This window comes from Macaca fascicularis, chromosome 7 (assembly GCF_037993035.2).
Source record: "Macaca fascicularis isolate 582-1 chromosome 7, T2T-MFA8v1.1".
NCBI lineage: Eukaryota > Metazoa > Chordata > Mammalia > Primates > Cercopithecidae > Macaca > Macaca fascicularis.
In genome coordinates, this window is record NC_088381.1 from 169,830,879 (window position 1) to 169,858,374 (window position 27,496).

A 27,496-nucleotide genomic window follows, 5' to 3' on the forward strand; every position below is an offset into this window, starting at 1 on the left:
AGGGGGAGGGGAAGTGGGGAAAGGAGAGAACAGAGAGGGGAGAGGGAGAAAAGGAAGGAAGGAGGAGAGAGAGAAGGACGGCATCTTTGGGGCGAAACCAGTCCCTGCAGTATGTGGACATTGTGTGCTGCTGGGCAGAAGGTTTTCAGCACGACAAGAATGAGAATGCCAAGTGCATAAATTATAATGTCGTCTTTTCCCTGCAAACAGTGAATAATTATAGATGCCAAGTGTCTCAGTGAAATCTGCTGGGCATATGGCCCCTTTTTGTCTTCATGCCACTTTTCTTTTCTCCTCCAGGGCAAAGAAGCCAGCATGAATTAGCACCTGGCCACAGTATCCTGACCTGTGAGAAAAAAAATGAGGGCATGTTTTCAATTTCCAGGGAAGCATACGTCCGTGTTTGATTCAAAACATATTTACTGAGTACCTAAAATATCCCAGGTCTTGTGGAAATACAGGAAGGGCTCATCACACGAGGAGTGTACAACCTTAACAGACAGCCCAGCGCCACAATCGTTTATTGAGTGACTACTGTACACCAGGGGCTGTGCGAGGTTGGGGGTGCAGATGGAGGCACCAAAGTGAATATTCCATCAATTCCTACCCCAAAAGGGATTATAGATTCATGAAAAGGGAGATTCATAACAAATCACGTCTTTTCCTTTCATTCTTATAGCAGTCTACAAAGGCGGCACAATCATTCGCCCACCTTGCAGATGCAGCAACTGTGGCATGCAGTTTCAGTCACTTCCTTGCAAAGGGGACTAGGAAGTGGAGGAGGTGGGTGTGAACATAGCCTGGCTGTGCACACTGGGCTGGCATAGTCATCTCAGCACAATGGAGCAGGAGGTGAGGGGTGTATGCAGGCAAGCAGCCTGCAAGGATTCAGGAGAGGACACAGAAAACACTTCCCAGAGGTGCAGAGATGCTGTCCTTGGAACCCAGAGGAGGGAGTGACTCCAACAGGAAGACTGGCAGAGGCATCTGGAATGGGGTGGAACTTCAGTAGGTGAGGAAGTTGGGAAAGGCCAGTGCAGAGGCAGGCAAGAGCAGAGGCAGGCCCATGTGGGCTGGGGATACCAGGGAGGACGAGGGGCCTTGTGGGATGCAGAGGGAGTGGAAGCAAAGTCGGAGCTCAGAGGGCCCTGCTGGCCTGCTGAGGAGCTGGATACATCTTATTTGTGCTGTCTTACTCAGTTTCACACTGCTATGAAGACACTACCTGAGACTGGGTAATTTATAAACAAAAGAGGTTTAATTGACTCACAGTTCCACATGGTTGGGGAGGCCTCAGGAAACTTACAATCATGGCAGAAGGTGGAGGGGAAGCAAGGCATATCTTACCATGTGAAGCAGGAGAGAGAGCGCATGCAGGAAAAACTACCGCTTTTAAACCATCAGATCTCATGAGAACTCCCTCACTATCATGAGAACACCATGGGGGAAACTGTCCCCATGATCCAACCACCTCCCACCAGGTCCCTCCCTCAACACATGGAGATTACAATTTGAGATGAGATTTGGGTGGGGACACAGAGCCAAACCATGTCGTTCCACCCCGGCCCCTCCCAAATCTCATGTCCTTTTCACATTTCAAAACCAATCATGTCTTCCCAACAGTTCCCCAAAAGTATTAACTCATTCCAGCATTAACTCAAAAGTCCAAGTCCAAAGTCTCTTCTGAGATAAGGCAAGTCCCTTCTGCCTTGCCTTCATGAGCCTGTAAAATAAAAAACAATTTAGTTGCTTCCAAGATTCAATGGGGGTGGTAAATGTTCCCATTCCAAATAGGAGAAATTCACCAAAACAAATGGACCACAGGCCCCTTGTAAGTCCAAAACCAGTCAGAGCACGTATTAAATCTTAAAGCTCCAGAATGACCTTCTTTGACTCCATGTCTCACATCCAGGGCATGCTTATGCAAGGGGTGGGCTCCCAAGGCCTTGGGCAGCTCCACCCCTGTGGCTCTACAGGGTACAGCCCCCATGACTGCTTCCACAGGCTGGCATTGAGTGCCCGCAGCTTTTCCAGGCACATAGTGCAAGCTGTCAGTGAATCTACCATTCTGGAGCCTGGAGGACAGTGGCTGTCTTCTAATAGCTCCACGAGGCAGTGCCCCAGTGGGGAATCTGTGTGGGAGCTCCAACCTCACATTTCCCCTCTGCATTGTCCTAATAGAGGTTCTCCACGAGGGCTCCACTCCTCCAGCAGACTTCTGCCTGGACATCCAGACGTTTCAAATCCTCTGAAATTTAGGCAGAGGTTCCCAAAGCTCAACTCTTGTCTTCTGCACACCCAAAGGCCTAACACCATGTGGAAGCTGCCAAGGCTTGGGCTTGCAACCCCTGAGGCCATGGCCCGAGCTGCACTTTGGTCCTTTCTAGCCATGGCCGGAGCTGGAGTGGTTGTTGGGACACAGGACACCAACTCCTGAGGATGCACAGAGCAGCAGGGCCCTGGGCCCAGCCCAAGAAACCATTTTTCCATCCTAGGTCTCCAGGCTTTGATGGGAGGGGCTGCCAGGGAGGTCTCTGACAAGCCCTGGAGACATCTTCCCCATTTTCTTGGCTATTAACATTCAGCTTTTCATTGCTTATGCAAATTTCTGAAGCTGGCTTGAATTCCTCCCCAGAAAATTGGTTTTTCTTTTCTACATGGTCAGGCTGCAAATTTTCCAAACCTTTATGCTCTGCTTCCCTTTTAAACATAAGTTCCCATTTCAAACCATCTATTTCTGAATGCATATAACTGAACACTTTCAGAATAAGCCAGGTCACATCTTGACTACTTTGCTGCTTAGAAACTTCTTCCACCAGATATCCTAAATCATCTCTCTCAAGTTCAAAGTTCCACAGATCTTTAAGGCAAGGGCAAAATGCCACCAGTCTCTTTGCTAAAGCATAGCATGAGTGACCTTTACTCCAGTTCCCAACAGGTTCCTCTTCTTCATCTGAGACCACCTCAGCCTGGACTTCACTGTCCATATCACTATCAACATTTTGGTCAAAACCATTCAACAAGTCTCTAGGAAGTTCCAAACTTTCCTACATCTTCCTATCTTCTTCTGAACCCTCAAATTGTTCCAACCTCTGCCCATTGCTCCGTTCCAAAGTCACTTACACATTTTCAGGCTATCCTTTTTTTTTTTTTTTTTTTTTCTGAGACAGAGTCTTACTCTGTCACCCAGGCTGGAGAGCAGTGGTGCAATCTTGACTCACTGTAACCTCCACCTCCCAGGTTCAAGCAATTCTCATGCCTCAGCCTCCCAAGTAGCTGGGGTTACAGGCATGGGCCACCACCCCCAGCTAATTTGTTGTTGTTGTTGTTGTTATATTTTTAGTAGAGACGGGGTCTCACCATGTTGCCCAGGCTGGTCTCAAACTCCTGAGCTCAGGGAATCCATCCACCTTGCCCTCCCAAAGTGCTAGGATTACAGGCGTGAGCCACCGCACCCAGCCTCAGGTTATCTTTTTAGCAATTCCCCATTCCCAGTACCAATTCTGTGTATTAGTCCATTTTCACACTGCTATAAAGACACTACCTAAGACTGGGTAATTTATAAACAAAAGAGGTTTAATTGACTCACAGTTCCACATGGCTGGGAAGGCCTCAGGAAACGTAACAACCGTGACAGAAGGCAAAAGGGAAGCAAAGCATGTCTTGCCACAGCAAAGCAGAAGAAAGACAGAGCGCAGGAAAAACTGCCACTTTTAAAACCGTCAGATCTCATGAGAACTCCCTCAGTATCACGAGAACAGCATGGGCGAAGCTTTCCCCACAATCCAATCACCTCCCACCAGGTCCCTCCCTCAACCTGTGGGGATTACAATTCCAGATGAGATTTGGGTGCGGACACAGAGCCAAACCATATCAGGTACTATCAAAGGTTCCTGAGGAGGGATGTGACATGATCCAGCCCATGTAGAGGACAGTAACTGGTAACCACAGGCAGAATTCATTAGAGAAGGGAATCAGGTAAGAAATCATCAGAGATATGGGATCATTTGAAAAAACTATTGATCCTCCAACTGGGTACCCCAAAAGGGTAACTAGGACAATGCTATGAGGGAGGAAGATGAAACAAAAAAGCAATTTCCCCAGTAGCAGCATCCATAAGGTCCATGGCAGTGAATTAAGGGTGCCACCACTTTCTCAGAGTATGTTGAGTGAAACTCAGACGCAAAACTAGGTTTAGTATAATTACATATGTGTCAATGAAAAAAAAAATGCATAGAGGCTGGGCACGGTGGCTCACACTTGTAATCCCAGCACTTTGGGAGGCTGAGGTGGGTGGATCACTTGAGGTCAGGAGTTCAAGACCAGCCTACCAGCCTGGCCAACATGGTGAAACCCCATCTCTACTAAAAATACAAAAAATTAGCCGGGCATGGTGGCACACACCTGTAATTCCAGCTACTCAGGAGGCTGAGACACGAAAATTGCTTGAACCCAGGAGCCATTGCAATGAGCCAAGATCGTGCCACTCCACTCCAACGTGGGCGACAGAGCGAGACTGTCTCAAAAACAAAACAAAACAAAAAACAACTTTAAAAATGCATAGAAAAAAGTGGAAACATATACAAAAAATGAGAACAATAATTGCCTTTAGGAGATGGGATTATAAATTTTTTAACTTTCCTTTCTCTTGTTTACCTGCACTTGCTAAGGTTTGTGCAGTAAATATTTTACTTTTGGAGTCAGTTAAGTTTTGAAAAAAGCAGAAAAAGCCCACAACTGTAACAGGTTCTTCCTCTCCATAGCAAAGCTGATTCAAACAGCAGTTTTTGAACACAGTAGTATCATGCTGGTTGGTATCGTCTCAGTAGCAGAATGAGAACAAAAAAATCATCCAGGGCAATAGGAGTGGCAATATGCAGCAGAGAAAATAGCCTAAGTCAAATTTATGTCCAGCCAAGACCACCATGAAAGCTGAAAACTAGCATCCCTGCTTCCTCTGCCCACCCTATCCCATCCCACCTTCATATACATCCCCCCCAACCCATTAGCCAGAGCATTCCTTTGATGTCCTAAGTTAGATATTGTCTATGCCCCAGGGCCTTTGCACCAGCTGGTCCTCAGGTGCCAGTGCTCTCTCCCAGTGTCTCACATGGCTGAATCCCTTGTCAGGTCCCAGTTCAAATTTACCTACTCAGAGCAACCTTCCCTGACCATCATAGCTAATATAGCCAACACCCCATAGCACACACCCCAAAAAGTCTAATCCAGCTTTGTCCATAGAACTTTCGGTGACAATGAGACTCTTCTGTGTCTATGCTGTCCACTTGCCACATGTGGCTATCAGCACTCAAAATATGGCTAGTGTTAACTAAACATGGAATTTTACATTTTATTTCTTTTTTTATTATACTTTAAGTTCTAGGGTACATGTGCACAACGTACAGGTTTGTTATGTAGGTATACGTGTGCCATGTTGGTTTGCTGCACTCATTAACTCTTCATTTACATTAGGTATTTCTCGTAATGTTATCCCTCCCCCTGCCCCCCACCCCACAACAGGCCCTGGTTTGTGATGTTCTCCACCCTGTGTCCAAGTGTTCTCATTGTTCAATTCTCACCTATGAGTGAGAACATGCAGTGTTTGGTTTTCTGTCCTTGTGATAGTTTACTCAGAATGATGGTTTCCAGCTTCATCCATGTCCCTGCAAAGGACATGAACTCATCTTTTTTCATGGCTGCATAGTATTCTATGGTATATATGTGCCACATTTTCTTAATCCAGTCTATCATTGATGGACACTTGGGGTGTTCCAAGTTTTTGTTATTGTGAATAGTACCGCAGTAAACATACATGTGCATGTGTCTTTACAGTAGGATGATTTATAATCCTTTGGGTATATATCCAGTAATGAGATGGCTGGGTCAAATGGTATTTCTAGTTCTAGATCCTTGAGGAATCACCACACTGTCTTCCACAATGGTTGAACTAGTTTACATTCCCACCAACGTGTAAAATGTGTTCCTATTTCTCCACATCCTCTCCAGCATCTGTTGTTTCCTGACTTTTTAATGATCACCATTCTAACTGGTGTGAGATGGTATCTCATCGTGGTTTTGATTTGCATTTATCTGATGACCAGTGATGATGAGCATTTTTTCATGTGTCTGTTGGCTGCATAAATATCTTCTTTTTAGAAGTGTCTGTTCATATCCTTTGCCCACTTTTTGATGGGGTTGGTTTTTTTCCTTGTAAGTTTGTTTAAGTTCTTTGTAGATTCTGGATATAAGCCCTTTGTCAGATGGGTAGATTGCAAAAATTTTCTCCCATTCTGTAGGTTGCCTGTTCACTCTGATGGTAGTTTCTTTTGCTATGCAGAAGCTAATTAGATCCCATTTGTCTATTTTGGCTTTTGTTGCCATTGCTTTTGGTGTTTTAGTCATGAAATTGCACATGCCTATGTCCTGAATGGTGTTGCCTAGGTTTGCTTCTAGGGTTTTTATGGTTTTAAGTCTAACATTTAAGTCTTTAATCCATCTTGAATTAATTTTTGCATAATGTGTAAGGAAGGGATCCAGTTTCAACTTTTTACATATGGCTATGCAGTTTTTCTAGCACCATTTATTAAATAGGGAATCCTTTCCCCATTTCTTGTTTTTCCAGGTTTGTCAAAGATCAGATGGTTGTAGATGTGTGGTGTTATTTCTGAGGCCTCTGTTCTGTTCCATTGATCTATCTCTCTGTTTTAGTACCCCAGTACCATGCTGTTTTGGTTATTGTAGCCTTGTAGTATAGTTCGAAGTCAGGTAGCTTGATGCCTCCAGATTTGTTCTTTTTGCTTAGGATTGTCTTGGCAATGTGGGCTCTTTTTTGGTTCCATATGAACTTTAAAGTAGTTTTTTCCAGTTCTGTGAAGAAAGTCATTGGTAGTTTAATGGGGATGGCATTGAATCTATAAATTACCTTGTGCAGTTTGGCCATTTTAACAATATTGATTCTTCCTATCCATGAGCATAGAATGTTCTTCCATTTGTTTGTGTCCTCTTTTATTTTGTTGACCAGTGGTTTGTAGTTCTCCTTGAAGAGGTCCTTCATATCCCTTGTAAGTTGGATTCCTAGGTATTTTATTCTCATTGTAGCAATTGTGAATGGGAGTTCACTCATGATTTGGCTCTCTGTTTGTCTGTTATTGGTATATAGGAATGCTTGTGATTTTTGCACATTGATTTTGTATGCTGAGACTTTGCCGAAGTTGCTTATCAGCTTAAGGAGATTTTGGGCTGAGATGATGGGGTTTTCTAAATATACAATCATGTCATCTACAAACAGGGACAATTTGACTTCCTCCTTTTCTAATTGAATACCCTTTATTTCTTTCTCTTGTCTGATTGCTCTGGCCAGAACTTCCAACACTGTGTTGAATAGGAGTGGTGAGAGAGGGCATCCCTGTCTTGTGCCACTTTTCAAAGGGAATGCTTCCAGTTTTTGCCCATTCAGTATGATATTGGCTGTGATAAATAGCTCTTATTATTTTGAGATACGTTCCATCAATACCTAGTTTATTGAGAGTTTTTAGCATGAATGGTTGTTGGATATTGTCAAGGCCTTTTCTGCATCTATTGAGATAATCGTGTGGTCTTTGTCGTTGGTTCTGTTGACGCGATGGATTACATTTATTGATTTGCATATGTTAAACCAGCCTTGCATCCCAGGGATGAAGCCGACTTGATCATCGTGGATAAGCTTTGTGATGTGCTGCTGGATTCAGTTTGCCAGTATTTTATTGAGAATTTTCATATCAATGTTCATCAGGGATATTGGTCTAAAATTCTCTTTTTTGTGTGTGTGTCTTTGTCAGGCTTTGGTATCAGAATGATGTTGGCCTCATAAAATGAGTTAGGGAGGAGTCCCTCTTTTTCTATTGATTGGAATAGTTTCAGAAGGAATGGTACAGCTCCTCTTTGTACCTCTAGTAGAATTCAGCTGTGAATCTGTCTGGTCCTGGACTTTTTTTGGTTAGGAGGCTATTAATTATTGTCTCAATTTCAGAGCCTGTTATTGGTCTATTCAGAGATTCAACTTCTTCCTCATTTAGTCTTGGGAGGGTGTATGTCTTCAGGAATTTATCCATTTCTTCTAGATTTTCTAGTTTATTTGTGTAGAGGTGTTTATAGTATTCTCTGATGGTAGTTTGTATTTCTGTGGGATTGGTGGTGACATCCCCTTTATCATTTTTTATTGCATCTATTCGATTCTTCTCTTTTCTTCTTTATTAGTCTTGCTAGTGGTCTATCAATTTTGCTGATTTTTTCAAAAAACCAGCTCCTGGATTCATTGATTTTTTTGAAGGGTTTTTTGTGTCTCTATCTCCTTCAGTTCTGTTCTGATCTTAGTTATTTCTTGCCTTCTGCTAGCTTTTGAATTTGTTTGCTCTTGCTTCTCTGGTTCTTTTAATTGAGATATTAGGGTGCCGATTTTAGATCTTTCCTGCTTTCTCTTGTGGGAATTTACTGCTATAAATTTCCCTCTACACACTGCTTTAAATGTGTCCCAGAGATTCTGGTACATTGTGTCTTTATTCTCATTGGTTTCAACGAACATCTTAATTTCTGCCTTCATTTCATTATTTACCCAGTAATCATTCAGGAGCAGGTTGTTCTGTTTCCATATAGTTGTGTGGTTTTGAGTGAATTTAATCCTGAGTTCTAATTTGATTGCACTGTGGTCTGAGAGACAGTTTGTTGTGATTTCTGCTTTTACATTTGCTAAGGAGTGCTTTACTTCCAAAAGTGTGGTCAATTTTGGAATAAGGGTGATGTGGTGCTGAGAAGAATGTGTATTCCATTCATTTGGGGTGGAGAGTTCTGTAGATGTCTATTAGGTCTGCTTGATGCAGAGCTGAGCTCAAGTCCTTGTTAACCTTCTGTCTCATTGATCTGTCTAATATTGACAGTGGGGTGTTAAAGTCTCCCATTATTTTTGTGTGGGAGTCTAAGTCTCTTTTTAGGTCTCTAAGGACTTGCTTTATGAATCTGGTTGCTACTGTATTGGATGCATATATGTTTAGGATAGTTAGCTCTTCTTGTTGAATTGAATTGATCCCTTGACCATTACATAATGGCCTTCTTTGTCTCTTTTGATCTTTGTTGGTTTAAAGTCCGTTTTATCAGAGACTAGGATTGCAACCCCTGCTTTTTTTCTTTTTTCTTTTTTCTTTTTTTTTTTTTTTTTTTTTTGCTTTCCATTTGCTTGGTAGATCTTCCTCCATCGCTTTATTTTGAGCCTAAGTGCATCTCTGCATGTGAGATGGGTCTCCTGAATACAGCACACTGATGGATCTTGACTCTTTATCCAATTTGCCAGTCTGTGTCTTTTAATTGGGGCATTTAGCCCATTTGCATTTAAGGTTAGTATTGTTATGTGTGAATTTGATCCTGTTATTATGATGTTAGCTGGTTATTTTGCCCATTAGTTGATGCAGTTTCTTGCTAGCATTGATGGTCTTTAGAATTTGGTATGTTTTTACAGTGGCTGGGATCAGTTGTTCCTTTCCATGTTTAGTGCTTCCTTCAGGAGCTCTTGTAGGGCAGGCCTGGTGGTGACAAAATCTCTCAGCATTTGCTTGTCTGTAAAGGATTGTATTTCCCCTTCACTTATGAAACTTAGTTTGGCTGGATATGAAATTCTGAGTTGAAAATTCTTTTCTTTAAGAATGTTGAATATTGGCCCCCTCTGTCTTCTGGCTTGCAGAGTTTCTGCCAAGAGATCCACTGTTAGTCTGACAGGCTTCCCTTTGTGGGAAACCCGACCTTTCTCTCTAGATGCCCTTAACATTTTTTCCTTCATTTCAACCTTGATGAATCTGGCAATTATGTGTCTTGGGGTTGCTCTTTTTGAGACGTATCTTTGTGGTGTTCTCTGTATTTCCTGAATTTGAAGGTTGGCCTGCCTTGCTAGGTTGGGGAAGTTCTCCTGGATAATATCTCGAAGAGTGTTTTCCAACTTGGTTCCATTCTCCCTGTCATTTTCAGGTACACCAATCAAATGTAGATTTGGTCTTTTCACATAGTCCCATATTTCTTGGAGGCCTTGTTCATTTCTTTTTACTGTTTTTTCTCTAAACTTCTCCTCTCGCTTTATTTCATTAATTTGATCTTCAGTCACTGATACCCTTTCTTCCACTTGATCTAATTGGCTATTGAAACTTATGCATGTGTCACATAGTTCTTGTGTCATGGTTTTCAGTTCTATCAAGTTATTTAAGGTCTTCTCTACACTGCTTATTCTTGTTAGCCATTCGTCTAATCTTTTTTCAAGGTTTTTAGCTTCCTTGCAATGGGTTCAAACTTCCTCCTTTAGCTCAGAGAATTTTGTTATTACAGACCTTCTGAAGCCTACTTCTGTCAGCTCGTCAAAGTCGTTCTCCATCCAGCTTTGTTCCATTGCTGACGAGGAGCTGCGATCCTTTGGAGGAGAAGAGGTGCTCTGGGTTTTAGAATTTTTCAACTTTTCTACTCTGGTTTCTCCCCATCTTTGTGGTTTTATCTACCTTTGGTCTTTGATGCTGGTGACCTACAGATGGGGTTTTAGTGTGGATGTCCTTTTTGTTGATGTTGATGCTATTCCTTTCTGTTTGTTAGTTTTCCTTCTAAGAGTCAGGTCCCTCAGCTGCAGGTCTGTTGGAGTTTGCTAGAGGTTCACTCCAGACGCTGTTTGCCTGGGTATCACCAGCATAGGCTGCAGAACAGCAAATATTGCAGAACAGCAAATATTGCTGCCTGATTCTTCCTCTGGAAGCTTCATCCCAGCGGGGCACCCTCCTGTATGAGGTGTCAGTCGGTCCCTACTGGGAGGTGTCTCCCAGTTAGGCTATACGGGGGTCAGGGACCCACTTGAGGAGGCAGTCTTCTGTCCTTTCTCAGAGCTCAAACGCCATGCTGGGAGAACCACTGCTCTCTTCAGAGCTGTCAGACAGGGATGTTTAAGTCTGCAGAAGTTTCTGCTGCCTTTTGTTCAGCTATGCCCTGCCCCCAGAGTTGGGGTCTACAGAGGCAGCAGGCCTTGCAGAGCTGTGGTGGCTCCTCCCATTTCGAGCTTCCCTGGACACTTTGTTTACCTACTCAAGCCTTAGCAATGGCAGACGCCCCTCCCCCTACCAGGCTGCTGCATCACAGGTTGATCTCAGACTGCTGTGCTAGCAGTGAGCAAGGCTCCATGGGCTTGGGACCTGCCAAGCCAGGTGCGGGATATAATCTCCTGGTGTGCGGTTTGCTAAGACCATTGGAAAAGCACAGTATTTGGGTGGGAGTGTCCTGATTTTCCAGGCACAGTCTGTCACAGCTTCCCTTGGCTAGGAAAGAGAAATCCCCTGACCTCTTGCACTTCCCCAGTGAGGTGATGCCCCACCCTGCTTTCGCTCGCCCTCCATGGGGTGCACCCACTGTCCAACCAATCCTAATTAGATGGACCAGGTACCTCAGTTGGGAATGCAGAAATCACCATCTTCTGCGTCAATCACACTGGGAGCTGCCGACCGGAGCGGTCCCTATTCAGCCATCTTGGAACAGAATCTCTCATTTTCACTAATTTAAAAGTAAATGTCTATGTGACAAGTGGCTAGCATAACAGACAGCATAGGCCAAACCATTACCCACTTGTTTCTGTTTTCATAGCATATCACTGTCTGAAATTATCTTTCTCAACTGTTTACAAATTTACAGTTTGTCTTCCCCCATCAGAATGTAGGTTCTGGGACTGGGCATGGTGCCTCACACCTGTAATCCCAGCACTTTGGGAGGCCAAGGCAGGCAGATCACCTGAGGACAGGAGTTCAAGACCAACCTGGCCAACATGGTAAAACCCCGTCTCTACTAAAAATATAAAAAAATTAGCCGGGCGCATGGTGCACACCTGTAATACCAACTACTCAGGAGGCTGATGCAGGAGAATCACTTGAACCTGGGAGATGGAAGTTGTGGTGAGCTGAGATTGCGCCACTGCACTCTAGCCTGGGCGACAGAGCAAGACTCTGTCTCAAAAAAAAAAAAAAAAAGGAATGTAGGTTCTACAGGGGAAGGGGCTTGTTTTTTCACTGCTATAATTCCAGCTCCAAAACACACAGTAGGAAGGTAATAAATGATAAATGAATAGTAGGAGAAAAGACAGACTTTGTAGGCTATTATCTTTACTTTTTTAGTTTGGTTAGATCTTGTATCATACAGCTGTTGCCAAATACACTATGTAACAAAAACAACCCAGAACTCGATAACTTCAAAGAAACATCTTTTAATCGTACAGGTGTCTGGGTTACTTTAGGGTTACCTAATGCCCAGCAGACCCCCCAGGCTGGCTCAGCTGCGACCACTTGCACATGTGCAGCTGCCTGGGGGTGGCTAATGAGGTTTGGCGGGACTGGCCCTGCTCCAAAGACCAGCAGCAGGCCTGGGCGTGATGTCCCCAGGGCAATGGCCAAAACATAAGAGGCAGACAGAGCCCTCAAGGCCTCTCAAAGCTTAGGCTTGGAACTGAAACGCCATCACTTCTGCCTCATTCTACTAGCCCATGCGAGTCCACAGCTGAGCCCAAAGTCACAGGGCCCTGCAAAATCACATGATAACTGGTGTGGGCACAGGCAGGAAAGAGGAATTGGGGGCCTTCATGCAATCTACCATTTGGCTTTTTAGTTACTGGGATGGAAACTCAGTCTGACTAGCTCAAGAAAATGATAGATCATTGTAAAGATGTGTGGAGGAGGGAATCTCAGGGGAAGCCGAGGACAGGGGCTGGGCTGGGAACCCCAGGGACTAGAGAGCAGGTGTCAGGCTTAGACAGTTCTGGGAACCTCTGCAATTAGAACTCTTTTCAATATGTCTGGGGGTTTCCCAGTCTCTCTTCCAACTGGCTTCTCTACCCTCTCATCTCCATACCTTTCCTCTTACCTTCTGCCCCTCCTAACTTGGGCTTGAATGTAGCTGATGTGGCCTATCCAACTCCAGGTACTTCCGGGTTCTTCTGGTCTAGGTCTTTTGGCTGTCTCCACATGCTCTCCAAATTTCTTGGTTGTGATGGGTTCACACAACTTCTCACACCAGGACCCATCCTAAATTGCTGCCCAGACCACAGATTGGCTCCTCTTAAATTCAGGTTCCTAGCTCTGAGCCAATAAGCTATGGCTGCAGGACGATGTAGAACCAAATGTCCCTGAGAATAAGGCAAGCCTCATGGTGGACATGCCCTGCAGTCGTGAGCAGCAGAGCAAACGAAGTGCCAGTGCCTGCATATCCCGGATCCCAAAGGCTGAGAGAGTGGTGAAGTACAGGGCCTGGTATCTGTGATTATTGTGTTTGTCTTGCTCCTCTTCGTTTTGGAAACTGTCCTTCCCTGATTCCTTGGTAATTCAGGGGCAGGGGGGCTGTCAAACATGGTTCCCATTCCCCTCTCTTCCCCAGCTCTCTAGGGAGTCTGAATCCCAAGCCAGAACACCTAGGGTGGAGCTGCTAGAGTCGAGTCCTTCAGAGAGCCATGGGCTCGGAACACCGCACTGGACCCCTCCTGTGGAGATCCTGACCCCTCACTTCTGTCTTTTGCAAAGCCTGGTTGTTTTCCCTCCCAGCACCCTTTCAACAAATCTGCATTTTTTATTCAAGTGGGGATAGAGTGGTTCTTGTTACTTGGAAGCAAAGAACCCTAAGCAATATTATGTGCATGCTCAGGACAGAGTTCCCTCAGAAGGAAAGAGGCAAAGGATGGAGACAGAAATCACGTTTTCAACTGTCCTATTTCTGTATTAGGATGCATGGGTTACAAATTCTCCCCATCTACCAGGGTTGCATTAGGGTCACTTAGGTAGGAAAGAAACATACCAAGACAGATGAGGCTCACCCAAACTCTTGCTTCGTAACTTTGACTTGGGCCAGCATCTGGAGGCAGCGTTTAAAAAGCTGAGGAGGGCATTGTGTGCCTCCAAAGTTACCCTGAGAAAGGCATAAGAATGCATCACCTTGAGCTAATTAAAAAAAATCAGACAACAAAAATGAGCAATGTTATATTCAAAAGTGGTGGTGGATGGGGGAGTTCTCTTTTAAAATATCAATATCATAGAAGACAAAGAAAGGCTATAGAAATGTTTCAGATTGAAGGCCGCTAAAGAGATGTAAATTTAATGCAATGCCTGGCCTTAGGTTGGATCTTGTACTGGAGGGCAAAAAAAAGAAAATATTGTAAAACCTAGTATTAGGTCAACCGATGAAACTGGAACATGGGCAATCAGTTAAAGTCTTGTATCAATGCACATTTATGCGCTTATGTAAAAGAAGAGCCTTTTTCTTACAAAATACAAATTCAAGTATTTAGGGAGAAAAGGCCATAATATAAGCAACTACTCTCAAATGGCTCAGAAACAAATTGTAGATAGATAGACAGACAGACAGATACAAGCAGACAGAGATAGAAAGTGATCAAATAGGGTGACATGTCAATAGGTGAATCTAAGTAAAAGGTGTGTGGCATTCTCTATACTATTTTTATTTTTGCAACTTTTGGTACATTGGAAATCAGTTCCAATACACATTTAAAGGAAAAGGCTGGTGAGATGTTTATAGAATGGCTTCACTGGATTAAAATGTAACTAGCTTTTAATATTTTTATTTTGTTTTCCATGTAAGTCACTGATCCAGGCATGCACACACACACACACAGTATCATTGATGAAACGGCAGCTGATTTTATTGATCTTGTTACAGTGTTCTCTGAGTACCTTCTAACCACATGCCAGGCATTTTCATATATCATTCAAGGCTTACAGCAATCCGAGGGCTGATGATGATCATCTCCATCTTGCATGTGAGCAGGAGGCCCTGCTTTGGTACACGCTGCTGTCATACCATGGTTCAGGTGTGCGCTGGTCAATACGTGCCCACAGCCCAAGGAAAGTAACAATCAGAAACACTTCTTCCCTGAAATGTCTGGGAGGCCCTAGGAACCCAAGGCAGAGAGGCAGCCCTGCCCTGAAACTGGGAAGCAGAGCCCAGCAGAGAGAGGGACAGGCTCCAGGGCCGTCCTGGCCTCCGACACTGGGGTGTGCACACACTATGGCTCAGGGAGCAGCTACAGGCCGTGGCATACCACTGCAGGCCACGGTGGCTGAAGCAGGCCCTGTGGACTTTCCATACACTTCTCAGAACTCAGTGAGTCCAGAGGGGAGAGGTGGAAAAGGACAGGCAGGTACTACTAGATGGTACAGAGACGGCTATATCAATGACCCCTCCACCACAGTGCAGCTTCCGCCCAGACACAGGACTGCGACATGATCTGTGGGGGGCAGTGCAAAATGAGCACGCAGGGCCACTTGTTTTAAAAATCTTAAGAATTTCAAGGTCAGGCGCAGTGGCTCACGCCTGTAATCCCAGCACTTTGGGAGGCTGAGGCGGGCGGATCACCTGAGGTCAGGAGTTCAAGACTAGCCTGGCCAATGTAGTGAAACCCTGTCTCTACTAAAAATACAAAAATTAGGCGGGCATGGTGGTACGCACCTGTAGTCCCAGTTACTCAGAAGACTGAGGCAGGAGAATCGCTTGAACCCGGGAGGTGAAGGTTGCAGTGAGCTGAGATCGTGCCACTGCACTCCAGCCTGGCGACAGAGCAAGACTCCGTCTCAAAAAAAAAAAAAAAAAAAATTCAGGATGGTAATATCTGAACACTGAAGTGCAGGGCCCTTCTGAGCACAGTGCCTTACGTAACTGCACAGGGAGCAGGCCCCTAAAGCAGACCCTGACCAGACACTGCTGGGAACTTTATATATGCTATTCCTCATCTCACAAAGCCCTTTGAGGGGGACACTTTTATCTCGATTGAATAGATGAGGACGCTGAGCCCCAAGGTGATTAAGTGAACAAGGCCCAGCTGCCAGAGCTCAGTAACAAATGAATGGATAAATGAGTAGATGAATGAACGAAAGCGGCAGATAGCCCTAACTTCAAAGCCAGTGTTCTGTTCACTCTACAAGTTCACATGAGGGACACCCCTGAGAACTCTAGAAGGTAAGCTGGGCTACAATCAGTGGAATGGGTCTGGCAGTTTTTTCTGATATTGCTTTGTCCAGGCTGGCACAGCTCTGGGAAACCACAGAAACTCTGCCCTGCAATCCTGCGCAGATGGCACAGGCAGCGAGTGGCAGAACCTGGATTCGTGCAGGACCCCCTCAGCTGATTCCCTGCCCTTCCCATGAAGTCAAGGCTGCCAGGGCCCTGGACGCCCTTACCTAAGCGCTCGCCATCCGGGGCCTCTGGACGCCCTTACATAAGCGTTTGCCATTCGAAGGACCCATCTGTTGTTAATCAAAAGTTAATTTACTGTGAGCTAGAACTCATTTACAAGCCTGTAGCACGTGCTGTTACATACCTGAAACTGTGGGAAATTTTCATCTTAAAGTGTGGATTTGGTATCTACAAGAGCCAAGAGTACTGTGTGTCAAGTTGCATAAGGTAGAGACTAATGTCTGGGTTTACTTGGGTTTTTTCTGTTGAAGAAGAGAGCAGCACCGAACATGGGGTTCATGCCTGTAATCCTAGCACTCTGGGAGGCTGAGGCAGGTGGATTGCTTGAGCCGAGGAGTTTGAGATCAGCCTGGCCAACATGGCAAAACCCTATCTCTACTAAAAATACGAAAATTAGCCAGGTGTAATGGTGCACGCCTGTAATTCCAGTTACTCGGGAGGCTGAGGCAAGAGAATCACTTGAACCTGGTAGGCAGAGGCTATAGTAAGCCGAGATCATGCCACTGCAATCCAGCCCAGGCGACAAAGAGAGACTCTGTCTAAAAAAGAAAAAAAAAGAAAGCAAACTGGCAATGAAGTGAAGTAATAGCAACAAACTAGGGCAATAAAGTCATCAAAACTTATTATTCCAAAAAGATATTCTAAAAATCTGAGAAAAGCACATAGTTATAAAACGTACATCACCTTCCAAAGTAAAGAACTATTCCTCTAAAAGGAAATCTGTTTGGCCAAAACATTTATAACATTCATTCTAAGAAGGCAGCCTCATTGAATCAGTAATCAAAAGCCTCACAACAATGAAAAACCCAGGCTTAGATGGCATCACTGGTGAATTCTACCAAACATTTAAGGAATTTACACCAACCCTCCTCAAACTCTTCCACAAAATTGAAGAGGAGGGAACTCTTCCTAGCTCATTCTATGAAGCTAGCATGATACTAAAGTCAGACAAAGACATTATAAGGAAAGAAAACTACAGACCAATATATCTGATGAATATCAGTGCAACAAGCCTCATTAAAATACTAGCAAACAGAATTCAACAGCACATTAAAAGGATTATACCCCATGACCAAATGGGATTTATTCTTGGAATGCAAGAATGGTTCAACATACAAAAATCAATCACTGTAACACACCACATTAACAGAATGAAGGAAAACAACCCTGACTATCTCAATTGACAGATAAAAGGCAGTTGCTAAAATTCAACATACTTTCATGATAAAAACACTCAATAAACTAGGATTAGAAGGAAACCACCTCAGTATAATGAGGGTTGTACATAAACAGACAACTAACATCATACCCAATGGTGAAAGACAAAGTTTTTCCTCTAAGATTAGAAATGAGGCAAAAATGCTCGTTTTGCCACTTTTATTCAACATAGCACTGGAAGTCCTACACAGAACAATTAAACAAGAAAAAGAAATGAAGGCATCCAAATTGGAAAGGAAGAAGTAAAATTGTTTCCATTTGCAGATGATAAGATTACACACACAGACGGATACACACACAAATACATAAACAAATCCTGTTAGAACTAATCAATGAGTTCAGCAAAGTTGCAGGATACCAAATCGACCCACAAAATCAGTTGTGTTTCTTACACTAAAAATGAAGAATCCAAAAGGGAAATTAAGAAAACAATTCTATTTACAATAGCATAAAAAGAATAAACTTAACCAAGGAGGCAAAAGACTTGTACACTGGAAACTACAAAATGTTGCTGAAAAAAATTAAAGACAACTAAATGGAAATACATCCTGTGCTCATGAATTTGGAAGACATAATAGTTAAGGTGTTCATGCTACCCAATGTGACCTAATTAATGCAATTCATACCAAAATCCTAATGGCAGTTTTTGCAGAGGAAAACTCCACCTTAAAACTCATATGGAATCTAAAGGGATGCTGAATAGTCACAACAGTCTTAGAAAAGAAGACCAAAGTTGGAAGACTCACACTTCCTGATTTCAAAACATACTACAGAAAGCAAAACAGTGTGGTGCTGGTATAAAGACAGATATATAGACCAGTGTAATAGAATAGAGAGCCCAGAAGTAAAATGTCAAATGATTTTTGAAAAAGGTGCCAAGACCAATCAATGGGGAAAGGACAGTCTCTTCAACAAATGGTGCTGTGAAAATTGGATATGCAATGCAAAAGAATGAAGTTGGACCCTTACCCTGTACCATACACAAAAATCAACTCAAAATAAACCGAAGACCTAAATATGGAGGGTAAAACTGTAAAACGCTTAGAAGAAAACATAGGGGAAAAGCCTCATGACATTGGATTTGGCAATGACTTCTTGGATTTGACACCAAAAGCACAGGTAACAAAAGTAAAAATAGATAAATTGGACGACATCAAAATTTAAAATTTCTGTGACTCAAAGGACATAATTAACTGAGTGAAAGGCAACCTACAGGAGAGAAAATATTTGTAGATCATGTATCTGATAAGGGATTAATATCCAGAATATATAAAGAATTACTACAATACAACAACAACAGCAGGAAGAAAAATCAAATAACCCAATTTAAAAATAGGCAAAGGACGTGAATAGACATTCCTCCAAAGAGGATGTAAAAGTGGCCAAAAAGCATATGAAAAGATGCTCAACATCACGAATCATTATGGAAACACAAATCAAAACCGTAATGAGATATCATCTCACATCTATTAGGATGGCTACTATTGAAAAAACAAAACATAACAAGTGTTGGTGAGGATGTGGAGAAAGTGGAACCTTGTGTAGGGAAAAGAAAGAAAGATCAGACTGTTACTGTGTCTATGTAGAAAGGGAAGACATAAGAAATCCCATTTTGACCTGTACTTTGAAAAACTGCTTTGCTGAGATGCCGTTAATTTGTAACTTTGCCCCAGCCACTTTGCCCCAACCTTGTGCTCACAGAAACATGTGTTGTATGGAATCAAGGTTTAAGGGATCTAGGGCTGTGCAGGACGTGCCTTGTTAACAAAATGTTTACAGGCAGTATGCTTGGTAAAAGTCATCGCCATTCTCTAGTCTCAATAAACCAGGGGCACAACGCACTGCGAAAAGCCGCGGGGACCTCTGCCTTGGAAAGCCAGATATTGTCCAAGGTTTCTCCCCATGTGATAGTCTGAAATATGACCTCATGGGATGAGAAAGACCTGACCGTCTCCCAGCCCGACACCCGTAAAGGGTCTGTGCCGAGGTGGGTTAGTGAAAGCGGAAAGCCTCTTGCAGTTGAGATAGAGGAAGGTCACTGTCTCCTGCCTGCCCTTGGGAACTAAATGTCTCGGTATAAAACCTGATTGTACATTTGTTCAGTTCTGAGATAGGAGAAAAACTGCCTTATGGTGGGAGGCGAGACATGTTGGCAGCAATGCTGCTTTGTTATTCTTTACTCCACTGAGATGTTTGGGCGGAGAAAAACATAAATCGGGCCTAGGTGCACATCCAGGCATAGTACCTCCCCTTGAACTTAATTATGACACAGATTCTTTTGCTCACATGGTTTCTTGCTGACCTTCTCCTCACTATTACCCTGCTCTTCTGTGGCGTTCCTCTTGCTGAGATAGTGAAAAAAATCATCAATAAAAACTGAGGGAACTCAGAGACCAGTGCCGGTTCAGGTTCTTGGTATGCTGAGTACTGGTCTCCTGGGCCCACTGTTGTTTCTCTATACTTTGTCTCTGTGTCTTATTTCTTTTCTCAGTCTCTCGTCCCACCTGATGAGATATACCCACAGGTGTGGAGGGGCAGGTCACTCCTTCAACCTTGTATGTGATTGGTAGCAATATAAAATGGTGCAGGCTCTGTAGAAAATAGTATGGAGGCTCCTCAAAAAATTTAAAATAGAATTACCATATGATCCAGGAATTCCACTTCTGGGTATAATATGGTTTGGCTTTGTGTCCCTACCCAAATCTCATGTAAAATTGTAATCCCCACATGCTGGAGGATGGGCCTGGTGGGAGGTGACTGAATCACGGGGTTGTATTTCCCCCTTGTTGTTCTTGTGATAGTGAGTTCTCACGAGATCTGGTTGTTCAAAAGTGTGTAGCACCTCCCCCTTCTCTCTCTCTCTCCTGCCACCATATGAAGACGTGTTTGCTTCCCCTTCACCCTTCTGCCATGATTGTAAGTTTCATGAGCCGCCCCGTCCCAGTCATGCCTTCTGTACAGCCTGCAGAACTGTGAGTCAATTAAATCTATTTTCTTTATAAATTACCCAGTCTCCGGTAGCTCTTTACAGCATTGTGAGAATGAACTAATCCAGGGTGTATACACAAAAGAATTGAAAGCAGGATCTCAAAAAGATATTTGCACATCCATATTACCAGTATGGAGTGAGACCACCACTTCTCCTGCTGACCTTCCCTTCTTCGCCACCACCCCCTCCCTGTTTCCCTAGTTTATAAGACAAGAGAAAAAGGAGAAAGCGAAAAGTTGGAAAGAAACAGAAATAAGATAAATAGCAGGACGACCTGAGCACCATCACCCGGCCCTGGTGGTTAAAATAATAATAATAATATTAACCCATGACCAAAACTACTTGTGTTATCTGTGAATTACAGACATTGTATGAGAAATCACTGTAAAACTTTTGGTTCTGTTAACTGATGCATGTGGCCCCCAGTCACATTCCCCATGCTTGCTCAATCTATCGTAACCCTTTCATGTGGACCCCGTAGAGTCGTAAGCCCTTAAAAGGGCCAGGAATTTCTTTCTCAGGGAGCTTGGCTCTTAAGACACAAGTCTGCCGAAGCTCCCAGCCAAATAAACCTCTTCCTTCTTTAATCCGGTGTCTGATGAGTTTTGTCTGTGGCTCATCCTGCTACAATAGCAGCATTATTCACAATAGCCAAGAGGTGGAAGCATCCAAAGTGTCCACCTACAGATGAATGAATAAAGAATACAATACATGAATATTCATACAATGGAATATCAGCCTTAAAAAGGAAGGAAATTCTGACATATACTACAACATGGATGAACCTTGAGGATATTATGCTAAGTGAAATAAGCCAATCGCAAAATGACAAATACTGCATAATTCCACATTTGAGGCACCTGGAGTAGTCAGTCATTGAGACAGAAAGTAGAATGGTGGTTGCCAGGGGCTGGAGAGGGGCAATGAGGAGCGGTTTGGTTGGAACAGATATCAGTTTGTGAAGATGAAAGTTCCATAGGTGGATGGTGGTGATGTTTGCACAACAACGTGAATGTACTTAATGTCTTAGAACTATACACTTAAAAATGTTAAGATGGTAAATTTTATGCTGTATGTATTTTGTCATAATTCTACAAAATTAAAGGCAGTTTCATTAGTTCTCTGTTATAACTTGGATGCCAGTTCATGCAGAAAGGCAATCTCTTCAGGTCTGCCAGGATGGAGTGGTGACCTGGAAGAGAATCCTGTTCACTGGAGCAGGGGGCTGCTCTCTTTCGAAGATGCAGTGGAGGTTTTCTCTTTCTCCACATGAAGGGGAGGAAAGATGACAATGGCAGGGGGTGGGGGATAGGCAGTGAAGTGCATTCAGCAAACTGTGGAGTTCCATCCAGACCAAGAAATTCTCCTTAAATGAAGTCTGTGGCACAGTTCTGGCTTCCATGCCCACTGTCTTCTGTGATGCTCTTGGTAACCAGCAGAGAGGGCAGGGCATGTTGTGTCACATCTGCTTTTCGTGAGTTTAGACCAGGGGTTCTCCACCTCGGCACTAGTGTCTTTTGGGCCAGAGGATTCTGTTGTGTGTGGCTGTCCTGTGCATTGTTGGATGTATAGTGGCATCCCTGGTTTCTACCCACTAGATGCTGGTAGCCCTCCCCCCGACCCAGTTGTGACAATCAAAAATGTCTCCCGACATCACCAGTGTCCCCTGGGGGGCAGAATCACTCCTGTTTCAGAACCATTAGGTTAAAGGTTTTGAGACGCACACAGAGTCTGCACAAACCCAAGTCTTCTAATTCCAGATCTCCCATTCTGCCATGACACCAAGTTATTCTCCACCTAAGGCCCCCTTGACAGCCACTCCCCACCCTTCTCCTCCCTAGAGCAGGACATCAAGGGATGCCTCACTGGGCTTCCTGGCTCTCTGGCTCAAGTGGGTCAGCAAAATGGGAGCCACTGGTGAGAGAGAGGAGGGGAGAAGCGAGAGGGTGGGGTGTGTCTTCACCTGTCCTGGCCTCCATCCCTGCACACCGATGGGGACTATGACAATGAGTTGGCTACACCAGGCTTTGGCATGACCTCTGCCTCCCTCTGCCCAGTGAGGCCTGGGAACAAGGACAGCTCCCACAGCCACTGCCCCTGCCTGCTTCCCACTCCCTCGTCCCTGGCGTGGCCTTTGCATGCCTCTGTGCATGGACCTTTGATTCATTTATTTCCAATTAAATCCTCTGACTGGGTCATCTGTTCCAGCCTATTAAAACCATCACCCAAACTTAGGACAAGAACTGAAAGTCAGCAGGTGAACAGGCTGCAGCTGATTATCCACACCCTCCCTTCCAGCAAGCTCTCTGCTGCTCTATTGAATACGTCTCCTCTCTGAAAGCCCCCAATCCTGCTCGCTAATGCTCTTACGGTGCGCTTCTCCCGCCACTGTGGGTTAAGTTATTTCTGTCCTGTCTTATCTCCTCCACTGGACTTGGGGATTTGGGAGGAAAAAAGAAAGGGATTGTATTTCACTCCATGTATATGAAAATGAATTATTTTGTGTTGTTTTCCATTTTTCTTCAATACTTGGATACAAAATTGTATTAAGACATTTTTAGAATTATTTTGAACTTCCACAGTTTTTAGAATAATCTATGAAATTTTCAGTTTTTGAAACTTTCACAGATTTCTTTCTACCTTTTGGATCTCATTGGGAAAGTACTCCAGGCACCTGCAGCATTTATTCCCATCTGTTGGGGACTAACTGGCTCGCGGCATTTTTTCAAAGCTCTACAGGGGCCAAACAAGATGCCTGGCTTAATCTAATAAGCTCTCTGGGTGCCCTTGTGCCTGAAAGTACTAACTTTTGGGTATTTTCTTGGACTCCTCAGAACCAAATGGCACCTCACTTCAAATCATGGTCCACTTGTTAAACTTACTGAGTGCTTGATACATGCCCAGAGTGTGATCCGCACTCAATATATGGATAATTAATTCAAATGTAATCTGACTTAACATACTCTGTACTCCAACTCTGCAGACAAATTTGTAGTGGAAGGAGTCTGGTGCATGAATAAATAGATACAAATTCAGTACAAAATACGTGTTTCATGACATTTTCGTGGAAAGGAAGTGAGGAAAGTTGGGAGGAGCAGATGTGATGAACATCTAGTTTTTGGGGAGGCCTCAGGGATGCCCGAAAGGAAGTCACTACCCAATCCAGGTAGCCCTGGTCTAGGAGAGGTGAGGAGGAGGGGCTGGGGAGCTAGTGATACAGACAGAGGCGGGCCCATAAGCACACTACAAAGCTGGAGAAAGACAGCAGTTAAAGAAAAGTGGCATAAAGTCAGAAAAAAGTCTGAGATGCAACAGTGTCTTGCTCTGTCACCCAGGCTGGAGTTCAGCGGCATGATCACGGCTCACTGCAGCCTCTATCTGTAGTGATGGCTCAAGCAATCCTCCTGCCTCAGCTTCCTGAGTGGCTGGGACCACAGATGCATGCCACAACGCCCAGGCTGCTCTTGAACTTCTGGGCTCAAGGAATCCTCCCAGCCTGGCCTCCCAAAGTGCTGGGATTATAGGTGTCAGCTACCACACCCAGCTAGAATTAGTTTCTTTAAACGCTAGGCACTGAGTCACACAGAATGCCTGAGACATGATCATTGCCCCTAGGAAACTCAGCTGAAAATCCAAGTATGCAAGACTGCCTGGATGCCCAGAAGGCCTAGGAACATCAAGAAACCTAAGTCCATGGGCCGGAGTCTGTGAGAGCCAAGAGAGAAGGCTTTCTGGGCAGGGTGACCAAAGTTGTAGCCTGGCGGGCAGGGCAGATCCACACCAGCCTCAGAGGAACAGGCAGGGCCAGCTGTGCTGCAGGCATCTTCATAGAGAAGACGCAGGAAGGGTTTCTGAGGGCAGACGCAGGGAAGGGTGCAGGGCTGATTCTGAGTCAAGGGCCACCTTCTCTCTGCGCTGCTCATATGCACCACTTATGTTATCCAGAGCGAAGCAGTGAACATTGTAGGGCTGTGGCTGGTGGCTGCAGTGAGGCCAAAGACCTCAGTCCTGTGGGAACCTCTCTGATCCTCCAGAGACCTCAGGGGCACAAATAAAGCAATCCAACGTACAGAGAAGACAGACATGGAAAAAGTATGTTTGGGTTTTTAGAGACTGTATTAGTCCATTCTTGCATCACTATACACAAATACCTGAGATTGGGTAATTTATAAAGAAAAGAGGTTTAATTGGCTCATGGTTCTGCAAGCTGTACAGGAAGCATGGTGCTGGCATCTGCTCGGCTTCTAAGGTGAAGCCTCAGGGAGTTTTCACTCAAGGTGGAAGGCAAAGGGGGAGCAGGCACTTCACATGGTGAAAGCAGGCTCAAGGTGGGGGGAGGTGCCACATACTTTTAAACAACTAGATCTCATGTGAACTCCAAGCGAGAGCTCACTTATCACCAAAGGGATGGCCCAAGCCATTCATGAGGCATCTGCCTCCATGATCCAAACACCTCCCAGCAGGCCCACCTCCCACATCAGGGATTACATTTCAACATGGGATCTGGGTGGGGATAAATATCCTAACTATATCAGGGACCATCTCAAAAAAGTGTCACAGAAGAGCAGGGGTTGGAAGAAAAGGAGTTTTGTGTGAATGCAAGCAGTGCCTTCATGCACATGGAATGTGGGGCCATCCTGGAAGAGGTAACCCTCAGCCACACACACAAGAACGCACCCAAGTGTGTGTGCACACACATGCACAGCCACATGATGGCTTTATATCCCATCTCAATAGCCTGTCCTGAATCCCTTCTTTTGGAAGCAGGAGCTATATCTATCTTTAGCGTTCCTGTAAATACCACAGCACTCAGGACACTGCATGAAACCCAGTGTCTTCTAGAGCAGTCAGTAACTGTCATTAAAGATGGTCCTCCCTAACATGGGCAGATGAAGCCAGTCCAATGGCCGGCGAGGTACACATGCAGGTGTACAGGCAATGGTGTTGAGTCAGATTTCTCTGGTTGTTATAGTTTCAAGGTCACTGGATGGTAACTAGGCAGCTTTGCTGGTACCTTGTCCCTGTGCTTTCCCTCAAACTCTAAACTGACCTGAGAAACCCCTAACCTGACATGCAACTAGTCCTCTATGCTATATTTCCAGTTGCCATCTTGGACACCTCTACCTACCTTTTGCGGACACAGCGATGTGTCCCAAACTGCAGTCTTGTTCCCTTGCAAACATGCCCTCCACTTGCATCCCTTCCTCACCATTCACTGTGCTGCCCAAACTACAAGCATGAGCATTCGCCTTTTATCCTCGATTCTGGCTCTCTGTCGCGTCAGCAATCCTTCCCCGTGTTGCTGTGGAGATGCTTCCCCGGCACCTACCTGAACCATAGCTGGATGCTGATTGCTCTTTCTGCCTCCTGCTTTTACTCCCACCCTCACCTCCTTCTCCACACTCCTATCACCGATGTCTTCTAAAATGCAAATGTGAGTACATCACTCCCCACTGCAGTATCTGTCAGTGACCCTGAAATGCATTCAAAAAGAAGTACAATATGTTGGCAAGGTCTACCAGTCTTAATTCAGCGTCGTTGTTCCTTCAGTCTCATCTCTGGCCATAACAAAACGTCCTGTGCAGTGCTCTGTCATGCTTCCAAGCCTGATCCCAGTCCTGCAGATTTGTCACATGTCATGTCCTTCTGATTGCTGGTTTTCTTCTGTTTCCATGCAAGCATGTGAATTCTTTGAGGACAAGGGTAGTGCCTTGTTCACCATGAAATTTCTGGCATCATGCTTTGCACATAATAGTTATCCAGGCCGGGCGTGGTGGCTCACGCCTGTAATCCCAGCACTTTGGGAGGCCGAGGTGGGCGGATCACAAGGTCAGGAGATCGAGACCATGGTGAAACCCCGTCTCTACTAAAAATAGAAAAAATTAGCCGGGCGCAGGGGCGGGCGCCTGTAGTCCCAGCTACTCGGGAGGCTGAGGCAGGAGAATGGCGTGAACCCGGGAGGCGGAGCTTGCAGTGAGCCGAGATTGCGCCACTGCACTCCAGCCTGGGCGACAGAGCGAGACTCCGTCTCAAAAAAAAAAAAAAAAAAAAAAAAATAGTTATCCAACAAATGTGGGTCGAATGAATGAATTGTATGCAACACCGGATCAGGAGCTATGATACAAGTATTTTGGTGGCATAGGCTTGTCTCAGAGAAGCCTCTAAGCCTCCCTAAGAGTTCATGGCCATAAACCAATAGTTTCAGAGCTACTCCTTTTTTGATATGGATATATCTTGGGCTTATTAAATTGAAAGCATATATTTTATTTTTAAAATGTTATTAAGTTAACTAGGGGCATCGCTCCATCCTCAAAATTGTTTTGGAGACACCATTAACCCACCTAAATTATTAATAAAAAAAGCCATTTATTCCACACAAATAGCTGTTTGAGGCTGTCCTGCTTACCTACAGATACTCGTCTAAGAGCCCATAGACATTCAGACACCGGCAAACACAACTTACTTTCTGGACCTCCCACAACATTCCTCACTTTAGATCTTTTTTTTCTTATCCCCTGTCTTTCAGCTTTCCCATTGCAGAACTACTGAGAATAATCGAAAATGCTCTGCCTGGCAACTTCCAAGAACAAAACCCCAGGGACTAAGAGAACGCGATGATTTTTAAGCTGCCAGTTAAGATGTAGCTCCTTCATCATCACAGGTGAAGCACCAATGCCTCTCGCACGTGAAATCCGTACACTCCTAGAGTCTTACTACATAATGCATTTCCGCAATCCGGGACGCCTGTCATTAGCGTCTCCAATAGTTCTGGGAACGAGGTGGACTGCGGAAGTACTGTATTAAAAAGTTAACGTTTTTCCCTGGGACACCCCCTCCTCACAGCTATTAACGAGGGGAGAGAAATCAGGTGACTCCCAGTCATCATGCAGAGGTTTCCTTACCATTTACGATCCAGTCAAATTAAAGAATAAAAATAAAATCCTACTGGCGCAACGGCCACCAAGTCTTCGAGGCCTGGCCTCGGTGGGCGGGGCCGAGGCCGGAGGAGAGGGGCTGCACGAGTGGGCGTGACCTCGCGGAAGGAGCTGCGGAGGG

The 27,496-nt window shown here is 44.6% G+C and overlaps 1 long non-coding RNA gene and 1 pseudogene across 1 annotated transcript; one reads left to right on the forward strand and one right to left on the reverse strand.

Annotated features, from left to right (window-relative positions):
- Window positions 1–1,238: 1,238 nt before the first annotated feature.
- Window positions 1,239–27,446, reverse strand: LOC135964454 (uncharacterized). Its single transcript, XR_010576949.2, has 3 exons — window positions 27,343–27,446; window positions 13,822–13,932; window positions 1,239–1,723 (listed from the first exon to the last, which is right to left on the reverse strand). It is a non-coding gene; the product is annotated as an uncharacterized lncRNA (long non-coding RNA).
- Window positions 19,221–19,831, forward strand: LOC135971579 (uncharacterized; annotated as a pseudogene).
- Window positions 27,447–27,496: the final 50 nt, after the last annotated feature.